At 38.2% G+C, this 25,102-nt stretch overlaps 1 protein-coding gene across 3 annotated transcripts in view; it reads right to left on the bottom strand.

Annotated features, from left to right (window-relative positions):
• DHX40 (DEAH-box helicase 40) overlaps positions 1–25,102 on the bottom strand; it is an 866,160-nt gene that overhangs the window by 355,426 nt on the left and 485,632 nt on the right. The gene's annotated exons all lie outside the window — the stretch shown is intronic.

Below are 25,102 nucleotides of genomic sequence, written 5' to 3'. Positions count from 1 at the left end.
TGGCCGGTGTCGAGATACATGGTACCATCGGCGCCGACCCCTCAACTCCAATTGTCCTCAGATACAACAGCTTTGAAACCATGGGTTGGATCAGAGAAGGAGTGATGCTTCTCAATACTGGTTGGAAGACGCCCGCTTGGGTGGTAGAAGGCCCTGGTAAGACCCCCATCTGGATTTGAGTGCGGAAAAATCTCTGCATCATCTTGTCCATCTCCACTTCATACAGGCTCCGGGTAGAGCAGGAGGACACTGCTGAAGTGGACCGGGAGAGGGCCTAGGGGGCGACCGGCTAACAAGAACCTCGGGCTCAGGGGAGATCCTTGGACAGCTGAACCGAGGTGAAACAGGCCTGGAAACAGGCTTAGTCTTTGGGGGGGGGCGACCTCTGATGAGCAGTGAGGGGAGCGCTTATAAGGCTGGTCCTTCTTGACCTTATCCTCTTCCCTGGGCCTCTAAGTGGGAGGGTGAGTTCCAGAGACCAAGGAAGGGGAAGACAAAGCAGCAGCCGCTTTCTTAGTGGGGAAAGGTGGGATGTCCATCCCAGCAGTGGAGGGCAACAGGCCCTTGACAATAAGTTTGTCCCGCCTGCCCTTAAAAGCTCTGGGATTAAACCCAGCACAAATAGGACAGGGGGACTAAAGGTGAGCTACCCCCAAGCAAACCACGCAGAGAGTGTGGCCATCTGCTGGGAAAGCTTATGGCCACACTCTGTGCAGCTCTTGAAACCAGGTTTGGGGCATCCACCATGCCTTAGCTGGTTCAAGCAACACACACACACACACACACACACACACACACACACACACACACACACACACACACACACACATGCACACATGCACACATGCACACACACACACACGCGCACACACACAGTACCACAAGGAAAGAAAAGAGGGGGGGGATGGAAAAGTCTACCAGAAAACAACTACGAAGAACCCTGTGGAGGTATAGAAAAGGTTAGGAATGAAAGGGATAGTTAGAAAGATGTCAAAGTTCAAATTTTACACTTTAAACTGCAATGGAGCTTGGACCATGCTGTTTCCTCTGCGGCAGCAAATACGATCTGAAGGGAGAAGGGAGACAGGGGCATTATGGGTAAGGAGAGGAGCATGGAGCTCGGAGCTGTAGCTGGAAAATGCGGCCGTGTCAGATCCGATATGGATCCGAGGACCCACAGGCTGAAGAGTAAATGAAGTAAACTACTTCAGATTGATTATTCACTGTATTCCAAGCAGAAGAGAAGCAAATTTATTGCAGCAATCAGGGAATGTCAAGATGCAGGTGAGATTTTCAAGCTGCTGTATTCATCTGTCTTCAGAACATTCTCCCCTGGAGGAACAAAGACATTTTTGATGCAGAACAGGCTGAGGAAGAAATAAAATATATCCAATAAAAAGTGAGTCAACAAACAGAAAGGGACTCTGCTTCTCTTTCCTCTGACAAAGCTCACAGACACTGCCAATGCAGCATTTCCAGTGCTCAAAAGGAAAATGCTTGAGACACGGAAACAGATCACAGTAGTTGACCAGAAGAAGCAGGAGTACCTTGGACTTGAACCAGAGTCTGGTGTTCGGAGATGGAGATGAACGGGAAGAAGAACAGTAACACTGAAATTAGTGAACAAATGGGAGACTATAAAGCATCGATCACATTTGTGAAGTATGACTTTGCAAGAAGAAGTGACTGAGAAAGACTGGACTTTTGTTGACTTTGTTAAACTTGTGAGTGGACCATAAAGCATATACTCCTCTTATGTTATTAACATTTAGAAGGACACTAAAAGGAAAAAAGTAACTATAAGTAAAACATTTTTTGTTCTTATTAGTATTTATATAGACATTTTGTGACATAAACTGCATGTTATATATAGTAAAGCAGATTTTTAGTGAGTAGTCAAGGGTATTTTAAATGTGGGGGTAGTCTCTTCAGTGACTATTGTATGCATTAAAGATATTAAAGTAAACAAATACCTTTTTAATTGTTAGGAATACAGGCTTTACAGTATAACAGAAGAAATGCTGGATAATAGTTTAATGTTGATATCCTGTGATCTCTGGGCTGCTGGGGTAAAGGCTGTAAAAGTGAACCAATTATATTGTAACTTATTTTACAATGGTGAATGTCTATATTAAGACCATTGGCACACGTTATAAACAACTGTTTTTTTTTTTTTTTTGGTAAGCAAATAGTCATGAAAAATGACGAAACCATGAAAAACATTTCTTACATTTGCAAAGATATCAGCTTATTTTTTTCCATTAGCAAATGTTTAGTGGGAGTCAAGAAGTCTTCAGCTGAAAACAGCTGTATATTCTGTTCTGAGTGTAATTTACAAATATTCATTCTGACTACTTTTATAGGGAGATGAGCTGTCTGTAATTACAAGCAATTAATCCGCGGTGGTGCAGCGGTTAGTGTTGCCACCTCACAGCAACAGCTTCTCTGGTTCGATCCTCGGCTAGGGTGCCTTTTGTGTGGAGTCTGCATGTCCTCCCTGTGGTCGCATGGGTTTCCTCCTGGTGTTCCGGTTTCCTCCCACATCCCAAAGACATTGTAGGTGGATTGGAAAATTGGCCCTAGGCGTGAGTGCGTGCGTGTCTGTGCCTTCCATGGAAGGATGGGTGCCGGGCTGGCAACTTGACACTGTAAAACTCCACTGACAATCATGAGCAGACAGGTGATCTGCTGTGGCGACCCCTAACTGGGAAAAGCCAAATGAAGAAGAAGAATTTTGATAGTTCTGAGCATTCTTTGCTGAGGCAAGTGCAAAATTTAAAGGATCAATGGCAAACATTTCAATGAAAAAGTCTTAAATTATGGGACGTGAATAAGAGATAGCAGCTCCACTAGTAGCCTTAATATTTTAATGGATTTAATAGAACTGGGTACAATTTAATTTCATTTAAAGAAAGCTAGTGCACATTTTCTTAGGGCTAAAAGTTAATATTTTCTGAAAGCATACAATCTGTTTTTCATATCTTGGAGGGGAATACAGATAAGAAAAAAACAGCAATCAGTATAAGTGGAAAGACAGTATGTAGGACACACTTTAGCATGGATAACATTAATTTTAGGTTAGGTAATGCCTGTGGTTGCAGCTGTCGATCTGAGGCATTTGTTCTCTCTCTGGAGGATTATGTTCATTCTACATTAATAGGGGACTGGGGTATTTGAAAATGTATTTAGTTTTTTTTTTTTTTGATTTAAGGTTTTCATTAAAACAAAATGGGGATAAGAAACAACTGTACAAAAAATCAACCTTCCAAACATTAGTGTGTGCATATAACATACACAAAAAACTGGCATGTGTAATAGGTGTTTGCAACATTTTTTATCACAATGGCTATGCTATCCATATCATCTTGGAATGTAAATGGCCTTTCATATATAGACAAAAAGGAAAGAGCAATGAATTACATTAAGACATGCAAAGTGTATATGGCAATATGCTGCATGAGAAACATCTGGAAATAAATGAGCATGCAAATTTGACAAATAAAGGATTTCAGGATGGATATTTAGCAGAATATCATTGGCAAAGGAAAATGGGAGTAATTATACTAATTGCTAGAGGGTTTCCAACAGTGATGGAAGAGAGGGGAGAAAAAGATAGCAATGGTAAATTGTGATTATAAGGGTCTATTGGCAAGAGAGGAAGATCACACTGGCATGTGTTTATATTCCACCAAAAACTGCTATTATGTAGCTTAAGAAATTTTTGGTTAACATAATCAAGCTTTCAGCAGGGAATATTATGTTATGGTGGGGACATTTTGCAATAATGAGGATGTATCAGGGAGACTTAGAAGGGAAAATGAGGATAAGATTTCTTGAAGAGATTTATGAAAATATTTGGCAAGGAAGATATGAATTCAGTGGTAGGAACTCGGTCAGAATTTACACATTATTTTCCCAAAGTATAATAACTGAGCTAGACTAGACGGAAATTATATTTCACAGGAACACTACCAGAACTGCTTTCAAAAACTCAGCAGTCCTTTACTGCAGTTCAATCCTGGCTAAGAAATGCCCAACTCTTTCTTAATCCAAAGAAGACAAAACTAGTTCTCTTTCATCCCAAAACACCTCCCCTGTCACCGATCATTTCAATATCTTTGCATTTGACAGTACTGTCATAGAAATAGTGCAGGAAACCAAACTTCTAGGTGTTATCATTGAAAATAAACTTTCATTTGACCCCCATATACAACAAAATATAAAGAAAACTCATCAAAAACTGGGACTCTTAAACAGAAACAAACATTTCTTTACTGCAGCAACCAAGACTACACTTGCAAAAAACATTTTTACTTCCTTCCCTTCTTTATGGTGCCCCTATCTTAACTAACTTACAAAATTCTACCCTAAGCAAGTTGGAACAGTGCTACAACAGAGTTGCAAAGTTTGCCACAAACTCTTAAATATCACATACACCACTGTAAACCACTCCTAGAATTAAACTGGCTTGAACTCCCCAATCAACTTGCCTTTATTCAGCTATCCACCTTGTACAACCTTATTTTCAAGCGTACTGCCTGCCCTGCATTAGACAATCTAGTCACACCATACACACCAAATCGATCCCTACGATCAGAAGACAAAAATCTCTTAGCTATCTCAAAACCCACAAGAAAATCTGGTCACCCACTGTATTCATACTCTGTTTCTATACTTTGGAATTCACTACCTCTAGCTACCAGGCCTATGCCTGGCCTAACCCATTTCAAAGCGTCTTTAAAAAAATCATCACAAAAATACATGGCTCTGCTCCTGCCTAAAGCCTGCCTAATGCTCAGGTCTTCCTCTTCTGTCACATTTCAATCCCTCACAGACTGCAAGATCCGAAGGCTCTTATAATTCCTTCTCTGCTTCTATACCATATCCTTAAGCTACTGCTCTGGCTTTATTGCTTCTATTCTTCTTAACTCTCTCTCACTATCTACCTGCACCACTAACTTTCTGGCGATTTTCCTAACTGAAACTAGCATTCTATTTTGCATGTACCATAACAGTCAATGTCACACACCGCACTATCTATGTACTATTTTTTGGACACTGTCTGCATCATGTATGGTGAGAGTGACTATTATTGTCTGTATTGTTTTAACTGTATAGAATTGTCTACTAGTGTGTAGTAATATATTGCAACATCTTGTAGCAGTCTCTTCTTTCAGCTTACTTTTTTGTACAGTATTTCTAATGTAATTTTTATTGTATTGGATTATACTGTATTTGTATTGTACTGTATGTGGAGCTTTTCTCCCTGGGACTCTGCTGAAAATGGGTTCTGGAGACCCAGTCAGACCACCCCGGTAAACAAATGCCAAATAAAATAAATAATAAAGACGTGCATTTATTTGAAAGCTTTGACACATATCCAATAACTATTTTAGATCATGCACCAATAAAAAAAAAAAAAAAAAAAAAGGATGGTAATGAAGGAAAAATAAGACACTGGCGCTTCCCCACCTACCTGCTAAAAAGAGAGGCATTTAAGGAATGGGTAGTGTAATTATTTGAGTTATTAGGTAAGATAAATATATATTCAGAAGTTATAGCTAGTGAGTGGGATAAAATTAAAATGGAGTTTAAAACTAAACTTGAAATAAAAGTTGAAAGCCATATGTTTAAGAAGTAAAAGGAGGGGCTGACAAAGGTTAAAGTACTGTAGAATAAAGGGAATCTCACAAAACAAGAATATACACAAAATAGAGTGCTAAAGAAAAAATAAGAGTATCAGGATAATATGTATGATTTCAGTAAACTAAGAAAAACCGACCACCAGTGCACAAAAACTACAAAACCATACACTGGAGCAACAGAGGAGGACACCAGCCACAATATTTCTTAATAATGTTTAATAAAACAAACTATTACCAGAACAATAGTCTACTACATCCCCACCCCACCTGAAATAAAAAGACCACAGTAAAGAACTTCGAAGCCGACTTCACACTTCTAAAGACTAGTGTGGTCTCCTTTAAGGCCCCGAGCTGACGGAAAACAGTACTCAAGCCGCTGAATCACTTACAAATGCCTTCTACCAGCACCTGCAGGACTGCATGGATAAGGCAATCCCAAGCAAAACAAAGACTCTTTGTACCAAAGGCAAGCGTCCACTCTGGTGGACCCCAGCCATAAACAAACTCTACAACAAAAGGAGGAAGCTACTACAAGATAGAGCAAAATCCTTAAAAGGTAAGACACCCTTGATCACTATAAGTAAAAACTAAGAGCTCTCATAAAATCATCCAAAGCAAATTTTGAGAGAAAAATAGCTAAAGACTCAAAAGACAATCATAAGGCCTTCTTTAGCTATGTTAGAAACCTGGGAGGAAACTCCCAGATATGCTCAGAACTAGTTCAAAATGATGTGAAGATTACTGATCCTACAGACATTGCCAACATACTGGCTGACAGGTTCAGTGCAAACTTCTCCCCTCCCCCAAAAGGAGAGATATCTATACCAAGCGATTGCAGCCCCCAAACATCTCCAACGCCCAAGTGAGAACTGCTCTCTCCAAAGCAAAACACAGCATCCATGGGACCTGATGGTGTCCCGGCTGTGTGCTCCACGAACTCAACGAGGAATTAAACCCACAGCTAGACAGCTCTTTAATCATAGTCTTACCTCTGGATCGTACTCCAGGGAGTGGTGCACTGCAACTGTGGTCCCACTTCACAAAGGCGGTGCCTCCACTGACCCTGGAAATTACCGGCCCATTAGCTTGACAAGCCTTATCTGCAAAGCCATGGAGAGGATCATAATGGACCTCATAAATAAAGACATAGGAATTTGCAGACTTTGGATCCATCCCAGTTTGGCTTTGTCAAAGGCAGATCATGCCTTCTAAACTTGGTTGACTTTTTCGAAACAGTCACCAAAGCCATTGATGAGGGAAAGGCAGTCCATACAGCCTACCTCGATCTGGCAAAGGCCTTTGATACAATACCCCACTCGGGTATCATTGAAAAACTCATCAGCTTAAATGTTAACCCATACATCACAAGATGGGTTGCAAACTGGCTGAGTGACAGAACCCACAGGGTCAGAGTTGCTGGCGCCATGTCAGACTCAAAGCCTGTCACAAGTGGTGTACCACAGGGCTCAGTCCTGGGCCCACTCTTGTTTGGCATCTACTTTTCCAGTACAAGCAAACACAGGAGGGTTATGGCTGACAAAGTTTGCAGATGACTGCAAACTGGGCCATAGTAGAAAACACATCTGACACAGATATCCTTCAGAAGGGTCTCACAGAAACGGATAACTGGTGCCAGAGCCATGGCCTAAAGTTAAATGCCAAAAATGCATAGTCATACCCTTCGGGAAAAACAAGGTTACCCCTAGCTACCAAATAGGTGGCAATCCACTGAGTACAGAAGAAGTTATCAGGGACCTGGGGACCCAGGTTGATAGTAGTCTGTCATTCGACACCCATGTAGCTAAAGTAGTTAGGAAGACCTTCTACATTGCCCACCTTATCATGAAGGGATTCTCATCTAGATCAAGGGAGGTCATAGTCTCCCTATACTCATCACTCATCAGACCAATGATTGAGTACAATGCCCCATTCGGAATGTATCTGACCCGACACTTGCAGCAGCTGGAGAGGCCACAAAGTTCCTCACCAAAAGGATAAAGGGTCTCAAACATCTGTCCTATGCTGCCCGACTGAAAGAACTCCAGCTCTATTCAGTCGCCACCGCTTGCTCAGAGGTGACCTTTGCCTAACATACAAGGCCATGTCAAACCCAGATTTGATGAATATGCTTCACCTCAAAAATCTAGATCCGTCAGAGCCACAAGGGCAGGAGACTTAAACCTCGACCACGGCTATTAATAGGACGTGCTGGAGGGATAGATTCATCACCCAAAGACTCCTATGCTGTGGAATAAAATCCCGGTATATGTGAGGCAGAGCACCTCGCTGGCCTTGTTCAAGAGAAATCTTGACCAATGGATGGGAGATCGCAGATATACCCCAGGGATTACCTCAGTGTCACTGCTCAACAGAGGCACAGCAAAATAATGGGTATAGTTCCCCATACTAAAGGGGTGGCGTAAGCCACAAAACTATGGGCTAGGCTTGTAAATGCCCTCGGGCAGATAGCCTAGTATGAACCTATGAACCTATGAACCTTAAGAAATTTTTGGTTAACATAATCAAGCTTTCAGCTGGGAATATTATGTTATGGTGGGGACATTTTGCAATAATGAGGATGTATCAGGGAGACTTAGAAGGGAAAATGAGGATAAGATTTCTTGAAGAGATTTATGAAAATATTTGGCAAGGAAGATATGAATTCAGTGGTAGGAACTCGGTCAGAATTTACACATTATTTTCCCAAAGTATAATAACTGAGCTAGACTAGACGGAAATTATATTCCACAGGAACACTACCAGAACTGCTTTCAAAAACTCAGCAGTCCTTTACTGCAGTTCAATCCTGGCTAAGAAATGCCCAACTCTTTCTTAATCCAAAGAAGACAAAACTAGTTCTCTTTCATCCCAAAACACCTCCCCTGTCACCGATCATTTCAATATCTTTGCATTTGACAGTACTGTCATAGAAATAGTGCAGGAAACCAAACTTCTAGGTGTTATCATTGAAAATAAACTTTCATTTGACCCCCATATACAACAAAATATAAAGAAAACTCATCAAAAACTGGGACTCTTAAACAGAAACAAACATTTCTTTACTGCAGCAACCAAGACTACACTTGCAAAAAACATTTTTACTTCCTTCCCTTCTTTATGGTGCCCCTATCTTAACTAACTTACAAAATTCTACCCTAAGCAAGTTGGAACAGTGCTACAACAGAGTTGCAAAGTTTGCCACAAACTCTTAAATATCACATACACCACTGTAAACCACTCCTAGAATTAAACTGGCTTGAACTCCCCAATCAACTTGCCTTTATTCAGCTATCCACCTTGTACAACCTTATTTCCAAGCGTACTGCCTGCCCTGCATTAGACAATCTAGTCACACCATACACACCAAATCGATCCCTACGATCAGAAGACAAAAATCTCTTAGCTATCTCAAAACCCACAAGAAAATCTGGTCACCCACTGTATTCATACTCTGTTTCTATACTTTGGAATTCACTACCTCTAGCTACCAGGCCTATGCCTGGCCTAACCCATTTCAAAGCGTCTTTAAAAAAATCATCACAAAAATACATGGCTCTGCTCCTGCCTAAAGCCTGCCTAATGCTCAGGTCTTCCTCTTCTGTCACATTTCAATCCCTCACAGACTGCAATATCCGAAGGCTCTTATAATTCCTTCTCTGCTTCTATACCATATCCTTAAGCTACTGCTCTGGCTTTATTGCTTCTATTCTTCTTAACTCTCTCTCACTATCTACCTGCACCACTAACTTTCTGGCGATTTTCCTAACTGAAACTAGCATTCTATTTTGCATGTACCATAACAGTCAATGTCACACACCGCACTATCTATGTACTATTTTTTGGACACTGTCTGCATCATGTATGGTGAGAGTGACTATTATTGTCTGTATTGTTTTAACTGTATAGAATTGTCTACTAGTGTGTAGTAATATATTGCAACATCTTGTAGCAGTCTCTTCTTTCAGCTTACTTTTTTGTACAGTATTTCTAATGTAATTTTTACTGTATTGGATTATACTGTATTTGTATTGTACTGTATGTGGAGCTTTTCTCCCTGGGACTCTGCTGAAAATGGGTTCTGGAGACCCAGTCAGACCACCCCGGTAAACAAATGCCAAATAAAATAAATAAATAAAATAATAAAGACGTGCATTTATTTGAAAGCTTTGACACATATCCAATAACTATTTTAGATCATGCACCAATAAAAAAAAAAAAAAACAAAAAAAGGATGGTAATGAAGGAAAAATAAGACACTGGCGCTTCCCCACCTACCTGCTAAAAAGAGAGGAATTTAAGGAATGGGTAGTGTAATTATTTGAGTTATTAGGTAAGATAAATATATATTCAGAAGTTATAGCTAGTGAGTGGGATAAAATTAAAATGGAGTTTAAAACTAAACTTGAAATAAAAGTTGAAAGCCATATGTTTAAGAAGTAAAAGGAGGGGCTGACAAAGGTTAAAGTACTGTAGAATAAAGGGAATCTCACAAAACAAGAATATACACAAAATAGAGTGCTAAAGAAAAAATAAGAGTATCAGGATAATATGTATGATTTCAGTAAACTAAGAAAAACCGACCACCAGTGCACAAAAACTACAAAACCATACACTGGAGCAACAGAGGAGGACACCAGCCACAATATTTCTTAATAATGTTTAATAAAACAAACTATTACCAGAACAATAGTCTACTACACTGTGCTTGCTTATTTTAAAATAATACAATACTACAACTGAAACAATACTAAATAAATACTAAATAATGCTAAACTTGCTGTGTATACTGTCAACCCTAACTTAAATAAATTTAATACAATAATAAAATGTATATAATTTTAATAAAATAAAATAAATTGAAATAAAAATATATGAACACCAATACTTTACTACGTATAAAAGTATATACTAATTACCTTCTGTTAAAAAACATTTATAATATTAACAGATTCGTTAAGACCAGGGAACCTATCTGCATCCAATCTGAGCTGCCATAATGATTCTTTTCTTTCAACTTTATTTTTAATATTACCACCACTAAGGTCTTTAACAACTTGTTCTAGAACACTAAACGTAATTTTTTGTATGAACTGCAGATGGTTGAATGCTTAAATAAGGCATTCTTACCATCTTTAGTTCTTATGGCGTAATAGTGTTCTCTTATTCTTGTACAACGATTCCTGGTGGTCATACCTACATAAAATGCAGTGCAACCTGAACATAATGCAATATAAACTATGTTAGATGAATTACAATTAAATCTTCCTTTTACACTAATAGTTCTATCTAAGTGAAGCATAAAAGGACCTTCCTGAATGTACCTACACATGCTGCAACTATAACATTTGAACATACCATTAGTTTTATTTGATGCAGGTACAGTTATCAAGTTATCATTTTTTTCTAACATGTTCTTAATAGGGTTAGATTTTTTTGAAACAAAATTAGGTGCATTGCCTAAGGTACTAACTAAATCATTATTACCAAGAATGATCTTCCAATTATTTCTAATCACTTTTTTAATGGAATTACTATCAGTAAACATGTTAATTATACATCTAGGGATGGATGGTGTCATATTTGAAATAATGTTACCTTCTTGTTGAACAATCGTAGTTTGCACCCGCAAGCCGATTGTCAAAATAGGTGAAAATACAGTTTTCCTTCGATTAATAATATCAGCACTAATTTCCTGCAACAGTGCCTCAGGGTAACCTCTTTCATAAAATAGTTTAGTAATGAAATCAATTTCTTCCAAAAATATTTCATCATTTATTGTCATTCGAGACGCTCTTATATATTGACCTTTAGGTACATTTTTCTTAATATGCATAGGGTGATTGCTACAAAAATGCAAGTAGTTGTTAACATCAGTGTTCTTCCTATAAATTCTACTTGTAAATTGTTTGGTATCAAAATCCCATTCCAACCATACATCTAGATATTTGACTTTGTTACCAAAACCACTAAGTGTAAATTTAAGAAACTCACAACTACTATTTAGTTCTGCCAATACTGTATGATAGTTATCTGCAGAACCTTTTACAATAAAAAACATATCATCTATGTAACGACCATAAAATAAAATGTCAGAGAAGGACCTAATGGAGGGTAAGATTTCTTTTTCCCACCATCCCATTACCAATCCAGCAAATGCTGGAGCTACTGTGGCACCCACTGCTACCCCTTTAAGCTGTTTGTAAGTCTTTCTGTTAAAGATAAAAAAAATTGTTATCCAACAAAAGTTCATTTAGGGAGCAACAGGTGCCAACAATAGAATTACCCCAAGTAGTGTATTTAGTTAAAAAATTCCGCACAAATTCCAAGTCTTTTTCTTGCGGGATACAGGTATACAGGGAAATTATATCCACAGTTAAGATGAAAAATTCTCCCTGAATAAACCACCCTAAATTTATATTATCTGTCTAGAATGACCTAATAATTATCCAAAAAGGACCAAGAGTCCTTAGTAAAAGAAGGTAAATTCTGAACTACAGGGTTTAAAACACTAAGTACAAAGATAGTCCTTCTGTGACACTCCCTGATGATGCCACGATAGGTCTAAATGGAGGGTGATTAACATCTTTATGGATTTTAGGTATACTGAATAGTACACCTAACCCGGGATCATCACTAACCAAGAAGTCATAAATGTCACCTGTAATCTCCCCATTCAACAAATGGTCTATAAAACATATTTAACAAAATTATAACTTCTGTTAATGTAATCTCCGTTTACTTCCATATATTCATCCTCATTATTTAATAGTTGTTCCATTGCCATAATATAATTCTCTGCGTTCATCACCACTAAACCACCTGCTTTATCAGCTTTCATAAATCTATCATTACTAATCTGCTGTAAATCATGAAGAGCTTTCTTTTCTTCACTATTTAAGTTAAAATAACGTTCAACAGGTCTACCTTTTAGCAACTCCCTGATATCATTGTTACATAAAGATTCAAATGTTTTCAAGTACTGTGTACGGCAGGATTGGCTTATGCACATCTTTAAAGATGTATGTTAAATTTAATTTCCTAACATACAACTTAAAATTGAGCAGTGTGCTAGCTAAATCTGCTCTTCTACTGGGAATGAAATTAAATCCCATCTGAAGTATACGTAAGTGAACATCAATAAAAACTTTACTACACAACTTGTACATTTTTAAATCATGTTTTTCGTTCAAAAACTGTTCCGAACCTGAGAAACTATGTCCTATTTCCGCAAGAAGCACTGCCGTTAAGCAATTATTTTTTGATAACTTCAGAGCACAAAAATATTTAGCACAATGACTTTGGCAACAGAAAGTAGAAAGGGGTGTTGCCTCAAACATAGAGAGCCTAAAACAAGAAACATAAACAGAGATCCTGTACAGGTATTACAGCTATTTCAGAAATTTTATGAAAGGTTGTATAAGGCAGAGAAATATGGAAATTAAGAAAGAGCACAAACAAAAATATTTATGGAAGACTTAATTGTGCCAAGGTTTGATGCAGATGAGGTTCAACAACTTACAGTTAAGATAGGAGAAGAAGAGATAAAAACGGTGAAGTATAAAAACAGTGATGTATAATCAATCTTCAGCAATGTCTCCAGGAACAGATGGTATTCTTGTGGAAATCTGTACGGAAGAAAATGAAAGAGATCTGGCAGATTTTATTTAACAGAATTGTAAAAGGAGGGGAAGCACCAACACCTTGGAAGAAAGCTGTGGTGGCTATGTTACCTAAAGGTGGTAAAGACCCATCTTCATGTAGACCCATTTCAATTTTAAACCATGATTATAAACTGTTTTATGACTATATTCAATAAAATAATTGCAAAGGTGTTGCCAAAATTGATAGATATGTATCAATGTGGGTTTTGTGAAGGGAGGCAAACATTTGACAACATTAACAGAACAATGTTGATCCAGGGGGAAACAGTTTAGGAAAATAACGCTGTTGTTTGTAGGTCTTGATGCAGAGAAAGCATATTATAGAGTAAGCTGGAATTTTATGAGTAAGGGCGATAGACAAATTAGCATTCAGTGATATAATACTAATGTTAATTAGGAGAATATATGAAGGATCAGAGGTAATAACTGAAGTACAAAAGTTCCTCTCAGATATGTTGCTTTTGAAATAAGGAACCAGACAGGGCTGTCTTCTTTCCCCACTATTTGGTTTATATTTAGAGCCACTGGCAAAGAAAATAAAGGACTCAGTAATTCAAGGATATAACTGGTATGCTAGTCAAGAAAAGTTGTCTTTATTTGCAGATATTATTTTTGTACCTCATATATTCAGAAAATGACATTTCAGTGTTGTAGAACATTTTGAGACAGTTTCAAGTCTTTTTGTGATTTAAAATTAATGAAAATAAAACAGTAGCTATAGCCATAAATTAAGTACCTACACATTAATTGGTTCAGCAATACTCATATTTATGGGGACATGATAAGATGAAGTATTTATGGCTATGGATTAAAAAGGCTTCTGTTATAGCAACTAAGGATATATGGGAAGACAGTAAACAAAAGCTAATACAAAAAGAGAGACACTGAAAACTCTTTTTTGATATTGCTAGTAAGATACAAACAGTGAAAATGTTTTTAGTCCCCTTATTTTTATATATGGATCAGGCATATTTTTTATCAACCAGAGGAAAAGTTGTGGACATTAATAAAGAGTTGAAAGAATTTATCTTTGAGGGGAAGACAGCAAGAGTTAAGTGGAATAAGTTAATTCTTCCAGTAGAACAAGGTAGCTTAGGATTACCTGATTTGAAGGGATATTTTAGAGCTACACAGTTAAGGCACATATACATAACACAAGTGGAAGATTTAAATTCAAAATGGAAAGGGATGATGTTGAAGTGGGTGGATCAGGAAAGAAAGAGTTGGATTTTAGATGCAGATCCTCAAGAAGAATGATAACAACCATACAGAATATTATATTCATAAAGTAGCAGAAAGTATTCTAAGAAATAAGCCATCATGAGAAAGGAGGTTTCCAATAGCGATGAATGCAATTTGAGGTACAGAAAACAGACAAGAGGAGGTGGAATTTATTCGGGAAAAGTGGCAAAGGAACCAGAGTATTGGGATCAAATAACTAGAAAGGGAGAGGTAATAGAGTGGGATGTGATGAATAAGAAGCTTGGACTGCAGGCTTGAGATTGGCGTCCCTACCAGGGAATGATAATGGAGTATAGGCACAGAGAAAGGGATAAAGGAATCTTAAGTGAAAGACCTGTTCTGGTAATGTTTTTAGCTGAAGCTAGCACAGAAGCTGCCATTAAGAAAAGGGATAATTAGTAGGGCATAAGAAATATTGCATGATAACCATAAGAATCAATCAGAAGATGTTAGAAAAGACTGGGAAGACAGAATGGAAAAGCAATTTATAAGAGAACAACAGAAGGACATATGTATGGCTCCCAGGTATGCAACAATAGCCCAGAAGGTTAAGAACCTTTGCTTGTAAGTTTCTGTATAGGTATTGTAATATTCCATGTAGACTTCAAAGAACTTTTCTTCAGGTAGATAGCAAATATTGGAGGTGGGAGGGATGGTAACTGGGAACATATGTTTTGGGAGCGTAATGAGATGACAAATTAAAAAAATACCTAACAGAGTACTCTGTTAGAAATACTGGGTAACCAAACAGCTATAACTAAGGAAATTGTTATTTTGAGCTGGAACACAGTATCTAAATTGCCTAGACATAGTAAGGTATTATCAAGTTTAGTTCTGTTGGCTGCCAAAAAGCAATTACTGGAAAATGGAAATCAAAATGTAAACCAACTGTATATGAAATATTCAAAAGAGATAAAAGAACTTGAAGAGGGATATCTAGAAATGGGAAGGAGCAAACTACATAGAAATAAATGGAAATTGTGAGAACAACATATGAAGAATAATGTTCAGGAGTGAAGTTTAAAGGAAGGCAGGAATTCAGCAATTTATGTAATATTGGACTGATGATAGTTACAAGAAAAATAAAAGATATATAATGTATGTAAATAAAAAAATGTTAATATATCTTTATGTTAATGTGCGTTTGCCTGTGTCTTAAGTGTTAAATTAATAAAGGTGTTTAAAAAACAGAAAATACTGCAAATTAAAGATGACAAGTTACGAAAGGCAGACAACTGAAGCAGGTGTTGAAAATTACACAAATCTGGCAAAATCTGCCTCATATGACACTATTTCCCCATAAAGCAACCTGGGAACATCAGGTGTCTTTAAAAAAATGGGTTCCACTATGAAGTGCATATTATGGGAGCTATGGGTGAGCTTTAGTAGCTTGGGAAAACTGTGTGGTCTTAACACACATGGAGTTAGTCCTAACTGTTCATATAGTCAAAGCTCTAAGCAGATCCAAATGTTAGGAATGGATTAATAACTTTAGGATTAGCTTTTATGAACTTGAAACCACTTGGATTTATCCCCTTAAAAGAAAGTAAGTTTATAAGAAGAATTCTACTAGATGAAACTGAAGTTCTAAGAATAAAATGAGCTGCATCAAGATTACTACAAATGCAGATTAATATGCTTTTGCCACTATTTTGGTAGGAGGAAGGTGAGGGGTGAGCTGATCCTGAAACAGATTAGGAGTTAACAGAGCATATGAGATGGCATCTGAATCTTTTCTGGGGCAAAGGCCTCCAGAGATTTTACTTCTGACAAAAAGGTCACCCTTTTCCTTCTGGTGTGACAAGGAGTACTTTTTTTTTTTTTTTAAACAAATGCCACAACTTAGGTACCTGGCTTGAATTTCTCAGCCAAAAGAAGAAAGCTCCAAAGAGGTTTAAATGTTTTACTGATCATCTGCAGGGGTCCAAGTTGCAGTGCCCATGCATGTCCAGTTTGTTATCATTTGGTCTTGTGAGGTGAATACTGCTGAGATACCAATCACTTGATCTGTCTGGGTGCTAGCAGTTCTCTTTCTTTCTTCTGGAGAAATAGGTAGTCTGCTGAGATCAAATACCCTGCTCTTTCACAGCCCTCAAACATGCAGAAAACAGAAGTCCTCTGAGGTGGATGACAGATTTCTCAAGGCTCTTCTTATCATCTTCATGTGCCAGTTTGTACACTATATGGACAGGAAATTCTATACATATCTCATATTGTGAGGTAAAGAACCTGAAATTATAAAAACTTGCCACTGTTTCCTTCCTTTGGTGGAGGAATATTACACCATAAACACTATCCATCCAGTTAAGTGCTTCCTTAAGTGGACCATGAACTAGCCTTTGGAAGAGTGTCAGTCAATCTGGCTAGTCGATGCTAAGACTGAGTGATGGCAATGCTGCTGCCCAAAAATTACAATCTCTGTAGTAAACTGAGAAAACCGGATAGGACTGCTGAAAACACAGACCTACGTTGGTAGGGTAGATGATGTACAATATCTCTGCAAAACAGGGACAAGTTTCTGACAGACCCATGATGGTCAGAGTTGAAAATAAAGGGACCAGTTAAAGTCCCCACCTTCCTACTAAGTAAGGGAGTTTGGTAGGTCAGGTCTAGGGAACTTGGACATCAAGCCCAGTGATTAAAGAAGGTATCATTTGTAGCCTAATGAGTAACAAAGGTATTAGTAGCCTAGTGAGCAAAGAAGGTATTTGTATCAGTTGTAGTAAAAGGTAATAATTTAGTTAAGGTCACACTGAGCAAACATTGGAAACTGAGGCCACAAACATCATTGGAGTGAGATGCACTTGAGGCAAAACTATTTTCAATAAATAAGAAACATCTGCTCATCAGAAATGGTGGCCTATCAAGCAAAAGGAGAACCAAAGACATTAAAAGAGAAGGCATGACACAAGGCAACAGACGATCATCATGGACTTGGGTATTTTTTCTAAGCTAGACAAAGATAGACTAAAGGCAGGCTCTATAATGACTTGGATATTCTTTGAGGATTTCAGGCGTGAGGATATTTGACTTAGAATCTCTTAAATGGATAAGAGATCTGCTAAATGATGGCTTCACTGATACCTAAGAAGATGTCTGCATCTTTCTAGGAGCAAGTCCCAGAGAAACTGAAAGGAACATAAAGCTTTGGAAGTCAAGCTTATCCCTCTTTCTCTAAGTTTCTCGGTTTGAGAATATACCAATATACAGAGCACTTATCTACATGGTGGTGATGTTTCAGTTTGAGGCACACATCTTTTGACTTACTTGAACCTGAAGACATTCTCCATTGTTCATGTCCAGAATTGACTCTAAAGTCCATCTTAATTAACTTTCAGTGAGAAGAAAGCTATCGAGAGTTGTTTTGTATCTTGGTAGGCAACAAGCTGTAAAATGACAAAATCAGCTCTTTCCCTTACTGCCTATCCCCTTAGGGGTACCCCAAGGCTCCATCCTGGGTCCTCTACTCTTCACCCTATTTACTAATCAACTACCATCCATCATACCCAAAGCCTCAATAGTCCAATATGCAGATGATACCACCATTATCTGTACAGCCAACTCTCTTGACCACCTCCTCTCCCTAACACAAGAATGCTTTTCCCTGGCAGAAACTTGGATCACTAACCAAAACCTCATTCTAAACCCAACCAAAACTAATTTACTCCTCTTCAGCCCTCACAGATCTCCACCCTCTTCATCTAACTTTTCAATCTTCTCTCATAACAACACCACTATCACACCCAGCAGTCATGCAATAACCGCTAGGCCTCGAAATTGACAATAGCCTTAAATTTGACATTCATATCTCCCAGACCATAAAAAGAGTCCACAGAAAAATGGGCCTACTCTATCGCAACAGTTTCTATCAGTCACTCTAAGGTTACCACAGCCAGGACACACCTCCTATCGACCCTACTTTACACCTCCCCCGTGCTTACCAATCTCAAAAAAACTGAGCTCAACAAACTAGATAGCTGCTACAATAAAATAGCCAGATTCACCACAGGATCACCTTCTAGAACCCACCATTGTGAAAGCCTCAACAAACTCAACTGGCTAGAACTCCCCCTGACCCTTTAAGTCAACCAACTAGCACTTGCTTACTAAGTACTACATCATCCAGGCAACACACCAGCCCTGCAGCAACTACTCCAGCCTTACACCACTACCATATCCCTGAGATCAAGTACCCAACACCTCCTTAAGGTAACAAACTTTAAAAATGAGGCAGGTAGATCCGTTTATAGCCACTTCATCTCTAAAATCTGGAACTCTCTTCCAGCCCACATAATAAATAACATCTCCACCATCACATTCAAATAACTACTCAAAACACACTTTCTGAATCACAGATTATGTACCTGTATTACCCCTGGATAGTAAATCGTATGCCTCTGTTTTCAGCAACTAGAGTAACAGCTTATCTACTGCTTTTGTAATGTCTGCATGGGATAATAGTATTACTGAACACTGTAAAGAAACCTAAAGGACATAGCATGTCTCTCATGTGTAGAAATGAGTTATGGAAGTTATCTTCCTGCCATGCTGCTGTTAAACACCTCTATAACATGTATATATTAATGTAGCCTGTGAATGTTGGCAAATACACTCTTTGGTTAACTCACTATATTAAATGTACTGTACTTCTATAGAAGTATAAAGATTGTGTACTCTATATTTTGTTTAATTGACCCTTTTGGTTAACATGTCTTTCTCTTGTTAATGATTTTACTGCTCTGGAGCCTTTCTCCCTGGTCCTCCACAGAAAATGGACATAGTTGGACTCTCCTGGTTAACAAATGTAAAATAAATAAATAAAATAAAATTATCAGTTGACTTCATTAAAATGTTGGTGATACTAATCTTTGGTCCTGCTGAAACAGCCTAAGGAGGAATCATCCTTAGAGGCAATCTACTTGCCAGAAGGCCACTTATCTTTCAGAGATTTTATTTATTTATTTATTTTACATTTGTTGACTGGGCTAGTCTAACTGGATATATGTCCATTTTCAGTAGAGGCCCGGGAAGAAAAGCTCCATGACACACATGACAATAAAATTGCAGGGCAATATAAAATAACTTCAGATGTGTATACAAGTACAAAATTGGATAATACAGAAATAATAGAGAGAGGACAGAAGTCAATACAATATGAAATGCATTCAGTACAGTGTACAATTCAAAACAGCAAGTAGGTACATTACTTAATATAGAAAAAAGGGGAGGTATACAGGCTAATTCCATATACAAGTATGGTACAATAAAAGAGGCAGATTGAAAAAAAAATTAGTTTAGTAATAAAAAAAAATATATATATATATATATATATATACATATATATATATATATATATATATATATATATATATATATATATATTTTTTTTTTTAACAAGTATTCAGAGGGATGGAAATAATTAAATACAGAGTGAGAAAGGTAAGGTATAGGATATGCTGACAGTACTTGGGTAGAGTGGAGAATTAGTCAGGTTTAGTACAGGGGCATAACCAGTGTGTTTTGAGGAAAAGTTTCAGTCTGTTTTTGAAGAGTGATATAGAGGAAACTGAGGAAAGTTCGCTGGGTAGGAGATTCCAAAATTTTCACACAGTATTAGAGAAGAGAGAATCCCCAGCTCTGTTGTTAGATTTAGATGCGTTAATTAGAAGTTTTTGAGATGAACATAAGGACTTCAGATTATGATAGGGGGTGATGATGGTGGATAGAGTAGGAGTATTGGAAGGTTGGTAAAGAGTCTTGTGGGCAATGATTAGTTGGAGGTATTTGAGCAGATTCTGTAGTTCCAACCACTGAAGCTGCTTTAAATTAAGGCAATGGTGTGTTCCAAATGGGTTACCAGTAGCAAATCTGGCTATGTTATTGTATGAGATTTCCAATTTATTGAGGTTATTCTTAGATAGATTAGTGAAAATATTTGAGGCATACAGGAGTCTAGAGATTAGATGAGTGTGTGCAATAGTAGTCCTGTGACAGGAAGGGTTTAATTCTGTAGAGAGAGCCAAGTTTTTTGTTGACAGATTTAATAGTGTTGTTGATATGTATGTCAAAGGTAAGGTTGTTGTCAATGGTAAGACCAAGTAGCTTGGTAGTTAGGTCAGGTGATATAATGGTACCATTAGTGGATGTAACAGCAAAATCTATGGGAGAGGACTTATGATTAGGAGTGAAAAGGAGGAGTTTAGTTTTTTTGGGTTTAATAGAAGGCAACGGTGAGTGAACCGTTGTTCAACAGTGTTAAATACATTTTGGGTAAGAGAGTGAAGTTCAGAGGTGGTTGTGGCTGAGCATACAAGTGTGGAGTCATCTGCGTATTGTATGCAAGTAGCATGGGGAATTGCTAGATGAAGGTCATTGATGAATATAGAGAAAAGAAGCGGTCCTAATATGGATCCTTGAGGTACACCGAGGTTAACTGGTAGGTGGTTAGATAGAGTGTTTTGCCAGAGTACGGCCTGTTGTCTTTGATCTAAGTGGGATTGGAACCATTTGATTAGAGAGTGCATTTAAGGCCAGGGATTTGAGGATATCTGTCAGAATTTGATGACTGACCATGTCAAATGCTTTTGACAGATCGATAAATAGTGCAGAGGAAAGCATATTACAGTTACGGTTTTTGTTAATACAATCTGTAAAGGAAAGGAGGGCAGTGGTAGTGCTATGGGAGGGTCTGAAACCATGTTGACAGTTAGAGAGCAAGTTGTTATGGATTAGGTGGTCTAGCAATTGCCTATGGATGCATTTTTCCATGATCTTGGCCAAAGGAGAAAGAAGGGCTATGGGACGGTAGTTGGAGAATTCAGTGGAGTTTCCACCTTTGTGAAGGGGAATAATATGGGAGACTTTCCAGATGTTAGGGATGTGACCTTCGCTAATACTTCTATTGATCAGAATGGAGATGGGGTAAGCAATTGACTTGGCAGATTTCTGTAGATATTCAGCAGGTAGTTGGTCTGCTGAAGGAGAGCATGGTTTCAGTTTTTGGATTAGGGCAAGAATATGGGTTGTTGGGACTGGTTGGAAAATGAATGGAGGGGGTGTGGCTTTGTTATAGGTAGGTAAAGTAAAAGTATTAGGTGATAGTTGACTGGCTAGTGTTTGGATAGCATCAGTGAAAAAGGTATTGAAGGCATTGGCAGTATGCATGGGATTTTGATGGTCAGTGTTTAGTGGGTTTGGTGTACTGGATTGACCTGGTTGTAGTAACTGGTTGATGCATGCCCAGAATTTTTGTGGGTTATTATGGTTTGCCTTTTGAAATTGAAGGTAGAAGTTTCTTTTATCAGATAGTATAGCTTCCTTAGTGTTATTTCTTAGTTGTTTGAAATTTTGTTGGTCTGCAGGATTTTTGGCCATTCTCCATTTGGCCTAGTATTTATTCCTGAGGTGAATTTTATGTTTGGTGTCTTTAGAAAGCCATGGGGCTGACTTGTTCAAAATTCTAATAGTATGGATTGGTGCACGATGATCAAGGATGGCTAAGAAGTTAGAATTAAAGTATTGAACAGCTTCTTCCAGAGGGAGGTATTTTAGGGGAGACCAGTTGCATGCTCTGAGTTTGTTTTGGAAGAGATCTGGGTTGAAGTTCTTTTTGGATCTAATATTCCTGATTTTGGTAGGAATGGGGGTATAGGTTTTATGCCTGATGATATAGGTAAGTGAGTGGTCACTTATGTCATCAGGAAGGGTTCCAGATTCATATAACTGACATGGATGTTTAACAGAATCCAGTCTAGTGTGCTTTCTTTCTTGTTGTGTTTATCTATCCTGGTGGGGGATGTAATGGTTTGATCAAAACCATATAGGTTAATGTTGGTGGTTGGGTGGCTGCTGCTGCTACAGCAGTTCCAATCAATGTTTATATCGCCAAGGATTATGGTTTCTTGGGGCAGGTGTTGAGATAACCAGCAAAGGATATTTTCTATGGTGATATTGTTGTTACTGGGGGGTACATAGATACAAATAATATAGATGGCTTTGGCATTAAGTTGTAGTTTAGATATAAGAATTTCTGCACTAAACAGTGGTTTAATGTTGTAAGTGGTTAATTGTTGGCTAGATTTAAAAAGAATTGCCACTCCCTCACCCTTTTTGGTTGCACAGTCAAGTCCCAGGATATTATATCCTAGTGGGATGATTTCATTGTCTTTTGTTACAGGTTTTAGCCAAGTTTCTGTTAGGCAAAGAATGTCAAAGGAGTAGACTTCTAAAAGAGCATGGAGTTGAGTAATTTTGTTGTTAATGCTACGAATATTAAGATGAGCTACAAAGAGTGAATTAGATGGTTTAGTAATGGGATAATTAGTTGATTGGTTGGGGTTGGGGAGATAGATTGGAATTGCTGTTGGGTCTGGGTTTGGGTGAATGTCTCCATCTTTTAATGTTTGGAGTTGTCTGAGATAGATCGGATATGGTAATCTGCTATTTAAGAGTAGAGATCTCCTGGGATTGAGATTAATATATCTGATGTGGACTATTCTATGATATTTTGCTGGTAGATAGCTGGGAGTTGTTGTTATGTTAGCATGGTTGAATAGGATGGGTAGAGGAGTAGAGGTGGTTATTTTATTAGGGTGGTGAATATATGGACCTAATGGGTGTACATAGGAGGAGAGTATATAAGCATAAATGAGAGATGGAAGCAGTAAGAGTATGAGAAGTCGCTGAAACTGAGTAGTGGTATTTAATTTATCCATTCGAATAGATGTCAGTTGTGTTATTGATGGAAAGAAATATAACAGGTGTAGATGAGGGGAGGGGTGTGGTAGGAAAGGTAAGGGGAGTGGTTGTAGAAGGTTGGAGTGGAAGTAGTTAGGCAATAGAAAAGCTTACTCAGAGTAGTGGGAGGAGGTAGGGGCGTGGCTAGTAAGTATAAGAGTAGGACCCCTGGGGGTGAGTGGGAATTGGGGGTAGGGAGGGGAGCAGAGTGAGCCTGTAGGGCGAACGGAGCGGGTAGAGACAGGTAAGAAGCAGCTGGAGAAGAAACAATCAGCAGTACTGGCTACAGAAGGTAAGTTGGATAAGGCAGTAGTAGGTGAAATCAGTGATGAGAGAACCTAGAAACAGCAGTAGTAGACAGTAGGGTGAAGTGTGAGGAACTAAAACGCAGGTCTGGGACTACAGAAAATAAGGTAATTAGTAAAGGAAACTAGAGAAAAAGCATGAGATGAGACTAGGAAAAGGACACCACCTAGTGGACAGGTCTGTATTGCAGGTAGATAAGCAAGAGAGTTAGCTATATTAAAAACTGGGGAAGAGTGAGAGGGAGTTCCTTGAGGAAGATAGGGGGGAGTAAATGATAAGGTACTATAGAGATGGGGGGTAGAGGCTGCTGCTGTCCTGGCTCAGAGCATGCTTAGGCACCTATAGCAATGCTACACAGGTAGAGAGTATAACTGGCAGGAATTAGACAGCAAACATACTTTTCTTATTTCCTTGTAAGAGGGTGAAGGGAATTTAAGGCTGTGAGGTGAACCCGCTGGTATTTGGAGAGGGTCCTTATGTTCCTAGAGACTTGTGCTGGAAGCACGAGAACAGCAGGATAACTTAAGGGAGCAAGAGAGACAAAGTAGTGGAGAGAAGCAAATAGCACAGGCAAGTGTGGTCAAGTAGCACAAAACATTCACTGAGTCAACATGCAAAGGTAGCAAATATACATTTCCACTTTCTTGGTGGCAGCAATCAAATATATTTACAAAACAAGAGGTCTTTTCCTCTAAGCAGTGGCAGCAATATAAAAGTTAGCAATAAACATTCACTCCTACTAGGGAGCAGCCCTAGTAAACACAAGAGGTCCTTTCCTCTAAGCAATAGCAGCAATATAAAAGTTAGCAATAAACATTTACTCCTACTAGGGACCAGCCCTAGTAAACACCTTAAAACTATTACTGTGAGTCAAAGCTGTATTAGGGCACTAGGTAGAGGGTCGTTAGGACTGCTGTCGTGATAAAAAAGTACACAGTGTCGAAAAATGCACAGTCTACTTTTTAGTTAAGGAAAACCCTAAAACAGAAATTAGGTACCTTGTGAACTTTAATCCACAAGGACTAGGAGGAAAATGGAGTGAAAAAGTACTGACACTGATGATACTTTCATGAATGAACAATCCAGGTTTGCTTCGGAAGAAAAAAATGCCAGGCTGATCCTAATGTTTTATGATACAAACCACATTTGTAAATTGAAAAGCACAGAATTTTTGCCACTATCAGACAACAGGTGCCACTTAAATAATTAGCAGCTCTACAAAAATAGAAAACAATTTAGTAATAATACAAGAAAATCATTTGGGATTACAGACATTTCATTAGTCTCAAAAGCAGATACCTAAAACCAGTATATATAAAAATATTCTAAGATAGTTAATAAGATCTTAATTTTCAAATGGGCAAGACTAAGCCTGTTATTAAGACCTTTTCTGTGATATTTTAATTTGATGGTCAGATTCTTGCAACAATAATAGGGCTTCTGTGCCTCTACCTCTTCTGTTTTTAAGTATCTGTAAATGCTGAAACTGATGTGAACAAAATACAGTCAATT

This window comes from Protopterus annectens, chromosome 13.part0 (assembly GCF_019279795.1).
Source record: "Protopterus annectens isolate FY-2018-M chromosome 13.part0, PAN1.0, whole genome shotgun sequence".
In the NCBI taxonomy this organism is placed as follows: domain Eukaryota; kingdom Metazoa; phylum Chordata; order Ceratodontiformes; family Protopteridae; genus Protopterus; species Protopterus annectens.
The sequence above is the reverse complement of the archived record's forward strand: the minus strand, read 5'-3'. Positions and strand labels throughout refer to the sequence as shown.